Here is a 17382-nt window from a genome sequence, read left to right on the forward strand (position 1 = left end):
TTATAACGCCATCTAGATGATGAGACCTGAACACACACAGTATTGAAACAGTGAGCAACAATTAAAGCAAGACAATCTATGACTTTCTTTTTAAAATTTTACTTCTTTCTATTATTATCATTTGATGATAGAGTTCCATGGACCCTGGGATTTCCCTTTTCACCTCCCAAATTCCCTCCCCCCTCACTGAGTTCCCCTGTATCATTACTATAGCATAGTTCTTCATGCACAGTCATATGTCCATCATTGTGGGCATGAACATGGCACATAGTCCAGAATCCGATTGTCAAGATACACTGAACAGTTTCAATGAGAGTGCATTTTTGATCTGGTAGTTGAGATGCAAACTGCATTGTATCCTCACTTCCGGATGTGATAGTCTCCACTACACAGCTACTATACATCCCCTTAAATGAAAAGCCACAAAACAAAATCAATAACAGGAAGAAAAAAAAAAGAAAAGAAGAACACCATGAAGCTAAATGACATGCTACTGAATGACTAACGTGTCACTGAAGAAATGAAAAAGGAAAACAAGGACCTTCTTGAAGAAAATGATGCTGCTGTATGATCTGTGAGTCACTGAAGAGTTTAATCAGAAGCAAGTGTTCTGAAGAGATAAAACTGACGAAAAAATCAAAATCCATGAGATGTAATTTCTGCTGATCTTTTGTGGTGAGATATGTGGCCTGTAGGCAACAAATAGCTGCATTTTGTTTTTTAATCCAGTCTACCAATCTATGATATTTGATGAGTTTAAGCCGTTTACATTCAGGGTTAATATGAATGGGTGGGAATTTGGTCCTGTCATTTTAGCAATGGGTTGTTCATTGATTAAGTCTTCTATTGTTATTCTACTGGGATGTTCTTCATATTTGTCTTTGGTTTTGGTGGGCACTATCCCTTTTCTCTGTCAAGAGAACATCTTGAAGTATCATTTGTAGGGCAGGTCTGGAAGAGGCATATTTTTTGAACTTTCTTTACTGTGGAAGAATTTTATTTCATTTTCAAAGACAACAGAAAGTTTTGCTGGGTGCGTTCTCCTGGGCCAACAGATTTTTGCTTTTAGGATCTGGCATATGTCACTCCATTCTCCTCTGGCCTGTAGATGTTGCTGCAAGAGGTCTCCTGTGAGCTTAATTGACATTCCTTTATATGTCAGTTGATTTCTTTCATGTGCACATTTAAGGATCTTTTCCTTATGTTCAATTGGAAAGTCTTGATTAGCATGTGGAGTGGTGAAGATTGCTTTTGGTCAAGCCTGTTGGGAGTTCTGTGTCCCTCCTGGATCTTGTTTCCCAATTCTTTTTCTAGATGAGGGAATTTTTCCCTTAGTATTTCATTTGTAAACCCAGCTTCTCTTTTTTGCACCTTCTGGGACTCCCATAACTCTTCTATTGGGCCTCCCAATAGTGTCTGTCCTTCAATTCTCAAATATTTTTTTTAGCTTGACCCAGCTCTGCTTCCAACTTTTGGTTTATTTCTCCCTGGTGACAAGAAATATCTTCCAATTCTGAGATTCTTCATTCTGCCTCCTTCATTCTATTTTGGAGACTCACCACTGTACATTTAATATGCTCCACTGTAGTCTTCATTTCTGATACATCAGCTTTCATTTGATTCACTTCCAGAGTGACATATTCCTTAAATTCCTTGAATGCCTGCTTTATGTGCTTCTCGTTGTTGATAAGAAGTTTTGTAACAAGAGTTTTGAATTCTGTATCCCCATTTTCTCAATGTTTTTCTCAGTGAACTCTGAGGTTGGCAAAGGCTTTTGTTACTTTGCAGGGGAGTCTTCAGTAATATTCATTGTGCCGTTGTCTCTTCTTTTTCTCTTGGCCATTGTACTTCTGGTTATCAGATTCTTCTAATTGGGCAGGTTTCTAAGCTCTGTCACCCACAGGTCTACAGTTTGGTTTTACTTATTGCAGTTGGTACATGGCTCTTTATTTGCAGTCAGTTGTGCCACTCCCTCCAGCAAGTTCCAGGTCTGGGTTTTTATGTGAGATTTGCACCATGGTCTGCATAGCCACAACCCCTGGCTCACCAGTCTCTACCTCCTGTGATACTATGCTGAGGCTGCACCATTGTCCTATAAACATTCTCCCACTTCTGGTTGGAGCAATTTCCAGGATTAGGGAGATACCAGGTGTCCTATACAGCTAGGTTGTTGGTAGTGCGGTTCTTGCTGGATCCTATTGATCTGAAGGCCACAGGGATGTATTTTGACCCATGTGATGCCATAGTCAGCATTATTTCCCTGTGGGACCAGTGCAGTGCACATAGCTCAGAGAGTTCTTCCCAAGTTCAGTGCATGTGCAGCTCATGTTATGCTTGCAGTCTTAAATTCTTTGCCACACCAGACGAAATGGTACCTGATGTGCCACTACTGGAGTTCTTGATCTGCTGGCTGTCAGGTCTGAGGGCTACCTGGACCTTTCTTGGGTGGAATGTGTAGGATGCCATTTTGCTGCAGTTTGCTGAGCCAGAAATCAGTTCACTCTCCGCTCAATGCATGCACAGTACTGTCCATAGCCCTTGCCTCCTTAAACAACATGGTGCCTGATCAGGCTCTAGGTGTGGACGGGGCTGTGAAATCCACCCTGTTCCTGCACTGTCTGTCTGGGATCTGCTGCTCTGTCTCTGCTCCTGGTCAAATCAAACAGACCAGCAGGATGGGCAGTTCTTTGTTTGGATTCACCTGCTGACCTCCCAGTGAAAGTCCCTTCCCACCTTGTTGTTCATGTAGTTCTGGTTGCTGCTGCAATTCTAATCCCCACTTGCTGAATGCTGCTGGGGTATCAGTTACTTCGTTGGGTCTGGTGCTTTCCTGTGTCTGTCAGTCTCCAGGTACCCTTCTGCTGTTGTTTTTTTCTCTCCTGTTTCCTGGAATGTGCTCTCTTTGCTTCACACTGGCTAATACTTTTCTGGCTGTTTAAACATGTCCCTAATGTACTCCACCATCTTGATTCTCCTCTATCTATGACTTTCAAAATGACTATGCATGGGAATGAGGCTTTTAAAACCTCCTCACACCTACAGGGTTTGTTTGTTTGTTGTTGTTTGTTTTGTTTGTTTAGTTTGCAAATGCATCTTTTCAATTTTTATCTGGGGTTGGAGGCTAACCTTATACCCTATCAAGCTTATCCATAATTTTTCTCTGTAAGGGGGTATTTTGTCTTATAGAAACACCAGTCGGCAAAAACAGTAGTGAAATAGAAATGACAATTCCAAAACAAATAACAAGGGAGAGTGAACACAATCTACTTCATAAACGTAGACCAAAAATTTCACTGTAAACTTCCTTGCAGGTAAGATAAAAGGGAAATCATAATTGGAAGCACCGTTGTCTAGACTGGAAAGAAGAATCAAATCAGTTGTGTTAAGCAAGAAATTTAAATCTTCTAGATTTTACAAGAAATATCTCATATAGTGCTTCATGCTGAAAGTGTTCAGTGACATAAAGAATAAGTCTCATGTATCTTTAATATATAAACTTTAAAACTAGATTTAGCTTTTTTCTTGAAATAATTTATGGTTGAAAGTGGAAAGCCTACTCTTAAAGCAGAATTTAAAGTAGACAAAGAATTCTGCCTTCCAACTGCCCAATTTGAGCCCATCACAACTTCAAAGTTATTATTGAATTTTGGAAAATTAAATGGACAGATTATCCCTTGATTCTAGTGAGTTTACCCTTTCTTCTTCTCTTTATAGCTTACCGACATCATTTGATCTATAATGGACACAGCAAGATGTTCAAAAAAATTTGACAAAGGTGATATAAAGTGCCTTTGTGCGTTCTGAAAGACCAGTCTATACTGTATAGGCCTGTGCCCTTTTTCTTGACAATTTCTAGTTCAGAGCATTCCAATATGCCACAATGCTTTCCTTTATCTTGCTTGTTTTTGGGAGCAAAGTAGAAGATTCTCTGAACTTGTATGTGAATGACGTCTCAAGCACTGACTAAAGCATTTCCCAGCAAGAAGGTCCAAGTGCCAGAGTGACACCAACAATTTCCCTGAGGTTGTCACCCCACGGTCGGGAAGTTCCTTATGAGTGCAGCCCTACATTCACTCTGGTATTTGAATAATCCACTCCAGTCTCCTAAGTCTTTTTTATCCCTAGAAAACACAGGAATCATTTTGCCTTAATAGTCTCCAAAAATGGCATCTGCTGTAGTCAATGAAATGCCAGTGGTGTTCCTGAAATGTCTGCCTCAGTGAAGTCATTTCTATAAAGGGATGGGTTCCATTCTTCCCCATTACCCTGGGAAGCTGAGCTGCATAGACAACAGCAGTAGATAATGACTGCTTGACAATACTTGGCTGGAGGGAGAAAGGCTTGAATCTGAGGGGGTTCTCTCCCTACCAGGCTACACTTTGTACTCATCCTTCAACCTCATCACTTTTCTAATACATGAATTGGTGACTGGAGAAGGGGACAGATGGATTGAACATAATTTACAGGAGAAGCAAGGGGACATAAAGTCACTGCACCAGAAACTTCCACTCTTCCCATCTGGAGCCTCTGGATAAGGTAGAAGCAGGTGCTATAAGCAACCATATATTAGACATGGTGTCCTTGACATGTGATAAGTGCTAATTGAAAGTAACAGCTCTTTCTAAGTGCAGAATAGCAAATAAACCAACCAAACAAATGACAGTATATTAAATGTGTGTCCTTTGTCATCAACTAGGGAAACATGTGTGAAACAACTTTTAACAATTCTTCTAATGGGCTAAATCTATTAAATTTATGGCACACAGGGAATGGAAGGGAAAGGAATAGAAATTTTAGACACAGTAGGTTAAATTTGACCATACTGTTTTTAAAAGGGTAAATCATCAAAACTTCTATTATGGCTTGGGGCACTTGCACCTTCCCACTAGTTGTTTGTGCTCGTTATGTGTGTCAATCTAGAGTACAGAGGTCATAGCATTGAGTGGCCTGTGAGCATGTAGGTGCCCAGAACACTGAGCAGAAATGGACAGGAGCCACAGCTGGTTCACTTTCCATATTTCCCTGCTCCCCACACCCAGTTAGCCTTAAGTCCTCTAGACTCACTTGCCACAGTCTCCCAAACACCTCCTGCCCTCCTTACCGCACTTGAGCTGCGATCTCGGCCACTGCCATGTCTGCCCTGGCAACTGCAGTTGCCTCTGAACTGGTTCCCTGGTTCCTCTTCTAGGTTCCCAGGTTCCTGTTTCATTTTCTTTCATGCCACAACTGGATTCACAAATGTATGCATCCTATATACTGCTTAGGATTCACACACACACACACACACCACACACACACATCATACACATCATACACACACACCATATGTGTAACAAAGTAACAATGTTGCAAGGCACAGGGACCTACTTCCACCCCCTTTCCATTATGCTACACTCTAGATACACTGCATTTCTTTCCTGCTTCTTTCTATCCCAGAATACTAGTGCATGCAGTCTCACCTACCTGTCCATCATTCTCTAGATCGCTGGTGAAACGTACCAGCTACAGCAAATCTTGTAAAATTCCCTACTACTCAGGCCAATGCTTATCAGTTTCTGTAGAGCCTGGCCTTGCCCATCATTACATTCAGGGAACTTTGAGCCATTTGTTTCACTCCATAGTCTACAGTAGCTGAACTCTTCAAGAGGAAAGTGAATGGAAAGTTCATTTTTTCTCCAAATGTTACCTGCCATTTCTAATGGGTTAGTATTTAGTAATATTGCTTTCATACAGATGAAACTATGCAGGTTTGGAGAGTTCAAAGTACTTGTTCACAGTCCTTTCAGAAGCAAAGCTGAGTTTCTATTATTTATTTGTCAGTCTCAAAAGTCTGTAATTTTTATGTTATTACAGCTGTGGCTTCATGTATGCTTCATGGCCAAAGAAGAAGAAATGTAAGAAATAACTACTGAGCATCAGTTATTTCCTATGGGTTGTATATTACTGTAACTAATCCTCACTCTATGCACTACCCTTCCATCTTATCTCTGTGGTTAGATGCAAATCTGTGGAGAAGAGGGACTTTGCTTTGATTTCTGTACATACTTCATGTGTACCATCAGGTCATAAATACAAGAAAAGAGTAATACTCTTAGTTATGGTGAACATTTACTGACTAAACAATAGTGATGTGGAAAACCACTTATTGTGAAGAGTACGGAAGAGTCTGGTCAGAATGAAATAAATTTGTGCCAAAAAACACATACATCCTTTATGCCAGAAACAGCAACAAAAGCTGAAATACAGAAAGAGAAAACCATAAAGATGTAACTGAGCTAAAAATATGAGACATTGCTATAAACAGGTCATAAATGGAAACAGGTGCATGGGTGAAAGCCACGGACCTGGGCTCTAGGATAAGACAGTGGGGAGACTGGCTAAGAAATGACTGACTCTAAAAATCTTTGCAGTGTGATGAAACTAAAAAACAGAAATAAATAGCTGGGACATGAATTCAGTCAAGATGAGGCCAATTTTATGCGATAGCCCTTATAAAACAAAAAGGAGGTGCTTAAGAACTTAAAAAGATAGATTAAAAGTATATAAAAATAAAAAGGAAACAAAAAAAGAAGTAAGTGCAATAAACAGGAAAAGCAGACGTTAGAAATCTTACAAATGAAAAGTAACATAAGAAGATACTTTAAAATATCCTTAAAATGGAATAAAGACACAAAAATTGTAAACTTTATTTCTCACTGTATGTGTCACCAAGTTCAGGTTAGTCCTATATATGGCCATGCAACCACTTAATCCACCCATCAAAAACTGAGTGTGCTGGGAAATTATCTAGGTCAATGCCAAGCTAGTTACATCAACTGAAAAACATGGACACCTTTTGAGGAACTCTGTGGTAAAGGTTTACTGGGTGTTTGTTAAAATTCCAGATAATGTTATCAAAAAAACTCTCCTAAAATATAGATTTTATTCAGTTTGGGCCCTCCGTAGAGTCACTGGGCAGAACTTGCTGACTGCTGCTCCTGTCTGCTCTGGTTTTGACCACTTGCCCTTCTTGGTAGCCACTTCCTTGCTTGTGTTTTGTCCTCAGGGTCTTCTGGTGATGTCCTCCATGTCCAGTCATCATTTTTCAAGAAATGCTTCTGGCTTTTCACCCTACTTGCTTAGAGTTTCCAGTGAAAGCTCCGCTGTCACCTGCAACCAATGTGAACCTAACAGTTTTAGTGCCCAAAGAACAGCACGCTTGCTTGCTCTCAGTTTATCGGTCAGAATTGCGTGTGATGAGTCGGCTGAGCTGGTCTGTAGTTTCAGTTGCTAGTTCTCTTGGGAAGCCTCAATTCTCTTCAACCAGAGCATGAACAAGGTTCATTTGTTCCTCACAAGTTGATGTGGAAGATTAGTTGCTATAGACTTTATCTTTGACGTAATCTTACCCCTTCTTAAAATGAGTCATTTATTTATAAACTGCCGATTTGGGGGTAAGAACGTCATCCCCATAAACTTTACATAAAGCATCGATTCTTTACCTTTCTTTCACCTGAGCCTCATCATCAGTTTGTTGAATGCTGCTGTTTCCATGCTAGCAGAACTCCTGTGGTTCTGACAGGAGCTCTTTTCAAATGTCATTATTTCTGGTACCTCAAACTAGACCCTGCTTATACACATGAAATGTAACAACAACTTACATGAAATCTGGTCACAAAATCGAGTCACTTTGGTTTGGGCCTGCATAAGTTTGCTAACCTGCTCTTTATACTTCTGTACAAAATGTTTTGCCAGTTTCTGATTTTGGGGCCAGATCACGAGGCTAACATGCCCTGCTAGCAACCCTGGGTTCAGGAATCAATACTGAATGATTTATTCACCCATTGCTCCCAAGGCAGCCTCCTTACCTGGTTCCAACTTACCTGGTTCCAATGGCTGTATAACTCACTGTATGTTGACTCTTTCTTTAAAAACCCATTTAGGTTAAAACTTCCAGCAGCCTGCTGGCTGCTGGTGGGTGCCAGGCCGGGAACCCATGCTTCATGATTCCACAGTCACCATGTACACACGGTGAGCTATACCCGGGCCTGCTCGGGCTCCAGAGGTTGCTCCCTTCATGGTGAGTACACCAAAGGGGGCTTGCCTGGAGAACTGGGCAGGCCCGAGCCCACCTGCGGCCATCATTGTGTGGTGGATGGGATTGGGGAGGGGGCGTCCTTGGGGTTTGGGGGTTAAAACTTCCAGCAGCCTGCTGACTGCTGGTGGGTGTGAGGTCGGGGCTGTCTCCATGCTCAGAGCCCTGATTCCAGCCACCATTTACACACAGTGAGCTGTCCCTGGGCATCCAGTGTGCCATTTGGTGCCAGGCTCTGCCTGCTGGTTGCCTGGTGGTGAGCTCTGGGGTTTTGGGGCTTTGAATTGCTGCTTAGGTACCTCCATGTTGAGCCGACTGTGCTTCTGGGATGTGAATCAATCCTAAAGATTACCAACGGCAGAGTAATTTTTCCTTTGAAGGTAAGCGGGGGTAATAAGACCTGGTAGCTTGGAGAAGAGGGACCAGATAATCTTTATGGATAAGACTGATATACAAAACTCCTATGAATCCTGTGTAGAACTTGTAATCACTAAACAAAGCTGAGCACCGAACACCAGTCCATGCAAAAGCTAAGGCTGGGAGCTTGTCTAGCAGGATCATATCCTATTACCTGACATGATGATGGATCAGGCGACAGGTCATATTAGCCAAGGCCATGACATTAACTAGCATGCGAGAGAATCATATCCAGGAGTAGATTCTGTGGGGGGTGGGGGGTGGGCCAAACCCTATGGAAATGCTAGCCCCACTGGTTAGCTCAAGAGTTGGGGTGGTGATGGACTAAGATAGATATGACCAAGGAGCCTGCCATTACTCACGGGTAAAGGAACCAACAACTGTCCGGGTAGGTCAAAGCAGTAGCACTTGAATGAGCATCCAAAAGAGGGTGTGGGGTGGGGTGGGCTGCAACATTCATCAGCTCATATAAGGCCAAAATGGAAGGCCAGACTATGCCGGGCACTGGCCTAAAACCCACTGCCATGTACGAGAACTGGGTCTGGGAGTGGGTCAAGTGGGGTAACTTGGGAAACTACCCTGGCAGGCCATAGCTCCTGCTGGTGAACACATGGCCCAGACCTGGGGGTCAGACAAGCGGGGCAAAGTAGCTCCAACGACTGGCTAATGTGTGTGTTGGTAATGAAACGGGGTAGACTGGGCAGGACTGAGCAAACCTTAGCTCACAGGCAAAATTAGAGATCAGGATGGAGCACAGGTCATGCCGAGCTAGGCTCTTGCACCTACTGGTCTGCATGAGCCAGGAACGCTAAGCCACAGCACTTAAGGCAGGGGCTGGGACAGGTGAGGGGCTCTGCCAAGCTGAGTCAGAGTAACCACTCACATGCGTGCGATCTATGGCTTGGAACTGGCCTGGTTGGGGAGCTAAGGGGCCACCATAGCTGGGTTGAGGTTCCCACAAAGGAGCACGTGGGCTGGAATGGGGGCTGCATTCTGATCTGGATAGGCTGTATTCTCTCTTGGCACAAGTGTGGAGTGGGACTGGACATACCAAGCCAGGCTAGACTCCAACACTATGTGGTGCTCTGGAGGACCAGGGTAGCTGTGGGATGGACTAGGCTAGGTCTCAGCCCCTACTGAGCCATGTGTGAGCTATAGGTGGGTATGGACGAGCCGCGGCTGGCTGAAACATCCAACAGTAAGAACCAGATTGGGTTGAAGGCCAGTCAGGATAGGCCACTGTTCCTACTAGGACAGTAGGTAAACTGAGTAGGGCTGGCTCATGGACCCCCTGGTATGCACGAAATCTGGCACTGGGAGAGGTTCTGATGGAGGAGCCTGGACAACTCCTCTGGCAGGACACAGTCCCTGCAAGTAAGCACAAGAAACATAATAGGAAACAGCCCAGAACAGACCATGGAAAGTATCCCACCAGCATACATTTGGCATGAGCCAGGGGCAGACCAGGCTGACCAGTTCACATCATCCGCTGGTGAATTTGAGCACCAGAACAGAGTATGGGTGGAGCCAGGTTTGGTCGCAACAAAAACCAGTGCACAATATGGAATGCCAAGGTGAGGTGACCTGTGTCGGATGTGACTGCAGCAACCAACAGCACACATGAGAACCAGGAGGGAGTGGGCAGAGCCAGGGGAGAATATGGAGGAGGCTTCCCTGCTGGACAGCTACTCCCACTGGAGAGCATGAGCTGGGATGGGGGCAGACCAGACTAGGCAAGGCTACAACACCTGTTGGCCTCATGTGTGCTAGATCAGGGAAAAGTCAGGTTGGGCTGACTGTTTCAACTGGTGCAAGCATAAATTAGAGTGGATGAGGGTTGGTTGGGCTTTGCTGCAGCATCAGCTGACAGAAGCTAGCATTGGGGGCTAAGTTTTTCAAGTTAAACTGCAGAACCACCTGGAGAGAGCATAATCCGGAAGTCGGAGTAGCCTAGAAGTGAAATAGTGAGCTCCCCCCTCTTGGGTTACCACTCCCGCTGGAGGGCACAAAAACCAGGACGGGGCAGGGGTGGCTGGACAGAAGGGCACCCAACAATATCCGTGAGGGCTGGATAGTTGAGCTGGTTAGATAGAACGAGGCTTCAATGCCCATTGACATGTATGAGAGCTGAATGGGATATGGGACAGAATGGACTAGTCTGCTGCATATACTAGCAAGAATGGGAGCCAGGGTAGGGGGCAGGCATTGTGGGGGTTACTGTGGGTCATTACGACTAGGTTACAGCTCCCACTGGTTTATGTGAGGGCCAAGTGTGTGCTGGGCAGAATCAGGCTAGACTGCAGTGCCCATTGGTTCCAGTGGAAGACAGGGCTAGATAAAGAACTGACCCAGCAATTGCAACCACCAGCTGATTGGGGCAATGGACTGTGCTGGGCCCCGTACTTGGAAGTACACACAAGAACCTGGTGTGGGTTCACCTCAGACAAAGTTTCTTTAGGGATTCCCCTAATCAAACTGCCGGACTCAGATCCCTAACCATGAAAAGACAGAGAACAGAACAAATCCATCAACAACCCCAGCCATATGTTGGCAGTAAAAATAGGGCAAACAAAGACTCTAAAATGGACTATGTCAATCAGTGGATTCTTCAGTGACCTCATTGTGCTTAGAATGGCGAGACTGGCAGCAATTCATAACTGTTGAACTAACAAAACCACTTGAGCAAGACTCGGAGCATGCCCCACATCGGGGACCTGGGATGGGTGGGAGACTGGGTGGGGCTTCTCCCTTGACCTCCCCCTTTGCCCCAGATATAGAAAAAAAATGTGGAAATGATAGTCTTACGCACTTTTCTGTAGCCCTTGAAACTTTGTGCCCTAATTAACTATGTAAAAATTGTCAAAAATAAGGTAAAAAAGTGGGGAAAACCCCATTTAACCCTCATCTTGGGGTCACTCTCTAAAGGAAAGGAGAGCTGACCCCAGCCGGTTGGTCTGTTTACTTGCCTTCTCAATAAACTTTGCTGCGTTGCAGAGCTGTCTGGACTGTACTTCTTGAGGAGGGACTCAGATTGGATGCAACACTTAGCTTGTGTTTACTTCAGTGCAAAACTTCTTTGAAATCCATACGTTGCAGTCCCATAATGTTAACTTGCCTTGACTCTTTTAACAACATAAAAATGCAATATGCTACATACATACTAGATAAAAGAATTGTTTAAAACTCAATTAGAGTCCAGCATCTTATTGTCTGGATAAATTCAACAGTTTCTTGGGCAGACCTTCTTTGGTCTGAAGGTAGAGCTGGCAGAATATCATCCCATTCAATTGGAAGCCCCAGCACAACATCAACAACAATTTGCAACATTTTATGGAATTCGTTGGCATTTTAAATAAAACTAAAACACATTTTAAAGAAGAAAAATTCAATTAGAGTAGTAAAAAATAACACAAAGAATCCCCTTATAACAGTAAGGTACAAAAATTAAGAATTGGAGATAATTAAGTGTCAGAAGGATGATTTGAGAAGCACCAACATTTATCTAATGGAGGTTGAAAAAAATGAAATGGAGGCAATGGTGGGGAAGGAATATTTGGAGAGATGTTTATGAGGTGTTTTCCAAATATAACCCCTCAAATTAAAGATTTACTGAAAATGAACACAAGAATAATGCTGTGCCCTACATGAAACCATTATCATAAAACTGTAGAACATCAAATATAGAGACCATCTTCTAGTGTACCTTTTAAAAGCTTTCATGTCATATATAAATCTTAACATTTTCTTAAAATTAATGAGAAAAATAATATGAATATACACAAATCAACATTCACGAAATGAAATAGGAAAGGCATAACTATGGAAACAGCAGAAAAAATTGACAGTTTCTAAGACTATGTTAAAATATCACTTATATTTTAAATCATTTTTAAAGCTTAAGAAAATGAGGATGTATCTTCTGCAGAGATATCTGAAGAAGCAGTGGAAAAATGTAATGAAAAATCAGTAACCATCAAAAAAGGTTATTTTATCCACCCTCCCCTTGGTGAGGGTTAAGGGTGAAATAAGAAAGTGGAAAAGATAGTTTTAAAAATAAGTTAAAATAAATCCATAAGGAACAAAGGCCTCTATTTTGTAAATCCTATCTCAGAAAATACCAAATAAAAGAAAGCTTTCCAACCCATCTGGAAGGTTAGTCGACTCGGAATGAAAAATGAGAGTTCTAGCCCAAGTTTATTCACAAAGATGGATGCCAAAAATACTAGCTAGTCAAACATAGCCATTTTTATCCCCACCGACTAGGGTTTAGTCCAAGCATGAACAAATGAATGAACATCAGAAAAACTACTGGTTTTTGATGTGATGTAAGATTAAAATAACAGAAGTCTGTCTAAGTGATGGAGAAAAATGTTGTGACTGATCTCTACATTTGTCCAGTCATGATCAATATTTTAGGTAAACCAGTCATAAAAAAATATGTATCAGGTAACACATTCAATTGTAAAAAGGCTCACTGAGCCCCATTAAATCAGGAGCCAGATGCGCTTGTTATCTGTTTAATTCTTTAGGTTACTTTCCAATTGTGGGAGTCAAGACAAAGAAAGGCGACACATAGGACTTAACAAAGAAGAACCGAAGCCGTCACTCTCATGTTTGGTTTACTCTCTTCACCCAACCTCAGCACTCTCACTTCTCAAGAACCAACTCTGCAGTCCTCTTCGCTTTGAACCAAAAATACTGTTTCTTTTATTCACATGAACAGAAAAGTGGGTCACATGACATTCCATAGTAGCGGAAGGAAAGATGTCACAGAACCTTCCATTCTGATTTATAGGTTCATTTTCCTACAAGAGACTACAAATTTCTGGCATGCCCCATGTGGTGAAAATAAGCTTCCACAAAATTATGAATGTGATATTTTCTAATTATAAAGCTTCATCTCTATGGCTAATTGTCCTTTTCTGGACTCCTGACTTTATGGAAAAAAGAAACTTTTTACAGATTTCTTTAAGCCAATTTCATACGATAACAGATCAGTCCCTGAAAATACACCTATTCTCTGACCTAGCAATTATATGTATAAATTCATTCCACATAAATTATCTTATGTGTAACAAGGATATCAATTCCAGAATTTTAAATAATAGTATAATTTCAGACAATGAAAATGTTTAAAAGTGTGGAACTCATTAAGTAAATTATAAGGCCATTAATCTTATGAAATATTTTGCAATCAATAAAAAGCAATTATGTTACAGGAAAATAATCTGTTGACACACACAAAAAAATCCTTGATATCTTGCTGAGTGAAAAAGCAGGCTATAAAATGCCATTTGATGAATGTTACTATTATTTTAATAATAGGTAAATGCCTTGGGGAAAAATGCTGAAAAGACCGACAACAAAAATCTTAGTTTTCTGTTCTCAGAATGGTGCAATTGCAAGTCACAGCTGGCTTATTATTTGTTGTTCTCCTTTGTGATTTTCCATGTGTTCCAACTGAGAAAGACAAAAATTATCCCCGATAGCTGTCAGATGGAAGCTGAACTGGCTCTATTAGCTGGACCATAGTGTTCTTCTTATGAACATAAACAACTTCACACTACACCAACCATGTGTGACCTTTATCTTTGACCATGATGAAGCAAGGCAAACACAAGAGCCCTCTGTAAACATGCCTGAATACAGACAAGAAGAAAAACACTGTGCAAACCACAGCAGCCAAACAAGAGTGACTTTAGCTTCTTTGGGCAATTACAGCATTAGCCCTCTATGTTCCTCCAAAGAAAATTTCAGACACTCAATTAAAAATGGCCCTTCTCGGAGCCTGAGAGCATGTCGTCCACACCTTCTTGATCTCTACCAAGAAACACTTAACATGAACCAATGCTAAAACAACTACTGTGGCCCCTACTTGCTGCTGTGTTTCCCAGCTGCCTCCCCTGCCTTACCAGCCTCATTTATCTTTGCCTTTGCAGGCCCTTCTGGTCATCTTTGGCCAGAGGGTCACTGGCATTCAGTACCTATTCCTTTAACAATTAGGAAAAGAAGTTAAAATTAAGTAATTACCACTGGCTTTTCAATTTTCACAAAGTCATCCTCAGTTACTGCTGAGTTCTCATATTTCCAAAGATCCAGACTGCCAACCTGTGCAGGCAAAAGAGACTTGTTGGTCCTCCAACTTCCCAACAGCTTGGTGCTCAACAGAGATACTTGAGACCCACATGCACCTGTGCTTCCAACAGCAACCCTATCACTACTTAGCCCAGAAAATTTCTGCGTGGGGCTGCTGGCTCAATGTAGGAAGTTCATCAGCATCTCTCGCTTTTCCCACTTGAAACAAAAAAGACACTCAGACCACAAATCTGATTGCCTCTACACGAGAAAATGACAAAATGAAATTAATGTTGATCATTTAAACTAGCAAAAATTGAAACAATGACTCAGAAATAATCATGTAATTAGTGTAAATGTACTTAATCTGAATTTGCCCATTATCACATAGAATCAATTTATATTTTTTTAAAGAAAAATATTTATCCCATAACCCAAATACATAAAATTAGAGATGAAAAATCAGGCATTCTAACCGATACCACTGATAGACAAAGAATAATAAAATTTATTATGAACAAATCTATGTTAAGAACTTGGAAAATATAGACATCATGAATTGATTCCTGGACGCAGATGGCTTACAAGGTTGAATCAAGGAAAAACAGAAATCAGAAACAGATCAACAGCAAATACCAGGTGAAGTAGCAATTAAAAGTTTTCCATCAGGTGTTAAGGCATTTGCAGCAAAATTCTACAACACATTTAAAGAGCCAGTTCCTTACCTATTGATCATTAAATGTAGTGTTAGATTAGTCCCATTATTATACAGTGGATTGAAATCATGATCATGCAAAATTTAAGGGCAAACAAGAAAGAAAGGCAGTAGATTAAGGGAGGAAGGGAAACACGGCTATCTCCTCAGAACTTTACTCACAAGATACATCAGATAGTGTCATTATATTAATAAAGATTGAAAAATAAAAAAAAAAAAAAACCAGGAACTGGTGTGATGGCTCAGTGGCTAAATCCTCATCTTGCATACACTAAGATCCCATGTCCTGGCTGTTCTACTTCTCTCCAGCTCCCTGCTTGTGAGCTGGAAAAGCAGTAGAGGACAGCCCAAAACCTTGGCACCCTGTGCTCAAGTGCGAGACCCAGAAGAAGCTCCTGGCTCCTGGCTTCAGATGGGCTCAGCCCTGGTCATTCTGGCTGCTTAGAGTGAACAAGCAGATGGGAAATCTTTCTTTTAAAAATCTTTAAAACAAAACAAAACAAAAATATCAAATAACTAGTTCCAATTTTTCTCATACTATTCCCTAAAACTAAAAATGAGGTGATAATTTCCTGTACTGAAGCTTTTTAGTTTGATGTAGTCCCATTTGTTCATTTTGGCTTTAATTGCCTGTGCTTTTAGTGCCTTTTTTTAAAAAGAAGTCTTTCCCTGTTCCTATATCTTGAAGAGTGCTTCCTTATGTTTTCTTTTCATCGTTTGGTGGTTTTGGGGTGTAGATTTAGGTCCTTGATCCATTTAGAGCTGATTTTTGTATCCTGTTACTGCTGTGGGTCTTGCTTCTTAATTCTGCAAGCTGTTATCCAGCTATCCCAAGAGCATCTGTTGAAGAAACTAGCCTTTTTCTCTGGATTGGTTCCCATTTCTTGTCTATACATGTGTGGGTTCCCTTCTGGTGTTTCTACTCTGTTCCACTGATTTTCTCTGTTTCTGTACCAGTACCAGACAGTTTTGATGGCCACTGCTCTGTGTCATATGTCTTGAGGTCTGGAATTGTGATTCCTCCAGCTTTGTTTTTATTCTTCAAGATAGCTTTAGCTATTTGTGCTCTTTTGTGATTCCAGATGAACTTTTGTATCATCTTTTCTGTTTCTGAGAAGAATGCTGTTGGGATTTTGACTGGGATTGCATTGAAATTAAAAAAAAAAAATAGGGGATTCTACAAGATTCATCCTATGAGGCCCTACTCATTCATCAGGTAAAAAAAGTCAACTCAAAATAGAATATAGATCTACATGTAAGGCAAGAAACTTCTTAATTGCTAGAGGAAAACAAACAAACAAAAAAGCATCTCAAGACATTTGTGCAGGCAAACGGTTTTGTTTGGGGGTTGGATAAAACCCCAAAAGCACAGGGAATATAAGTAAAAACAGAGCAACAGAATTCTATCAAACTAAAAAGCTTTTGTGCAGCAAAGGAAATAATCTACAAAGTGAAGATGCAATCTACAGAATTGAAGAAAATATTTGCAGACCATTCATTCAATAAGGGATTATTGACAGTCAACCAGAGACAAACAGTTGCTATGTTTTTAAGATGAAAAAAGTGTCTAATAGACATTTTCAAAAGAAAACATGATGGTTAACAAGCATATTAAAAAAAAACTCCACACAATGTCACTAGTCATCAGAGAAATACAAACTATAGCCATCATGAGATTTCATTCCAGTTAGAATGACTATCTTCAAAAAGAAAATAATTCATGCTAGAGAACATATTAAGAAAGAGAAACTCATATCCTGTTGGTGGGGAATGCACTTAAGTCATACACTATGGACAATAGAATGAAGAATTCTCTAAAAAACTAAATATAGAACTGCATAATCCAGCAATCCCAGTAGATATGCTGGGTATATACTCACAATCAATGAAATCAGTGTACCAAATAGGTGTTTCCATATCCATGTTTATTTAAGCAGTATTTCCACTAGTCAAGGCAGGAGGGCAGCCAATTTTTCCATAGATGAAGGAAGTGATGAAAATGATGTGGCATCTAGACACCATGGAATAGTATCCAGTTAGAAAAAACTGTAAACCTGGAATATGCAACACTGTGGATGGAAATGGACATAATGTTAACTAA

Source organism: Ochotona princeps, chromosome 7 (assembly GCF_030435755.1).
Source record: "Ochotona princeps isolate mOchPri1 chromosome 7, mOchPri1.hap1, whole genome shotgun sequence".
Taxonomy (NCBI): domain Eukaryota; kingdom Metazoa; phylum Chordata; class Mammalia; order Lagomorpha; family Ochotonidae; genus Ochotona; species Ochotona princeps.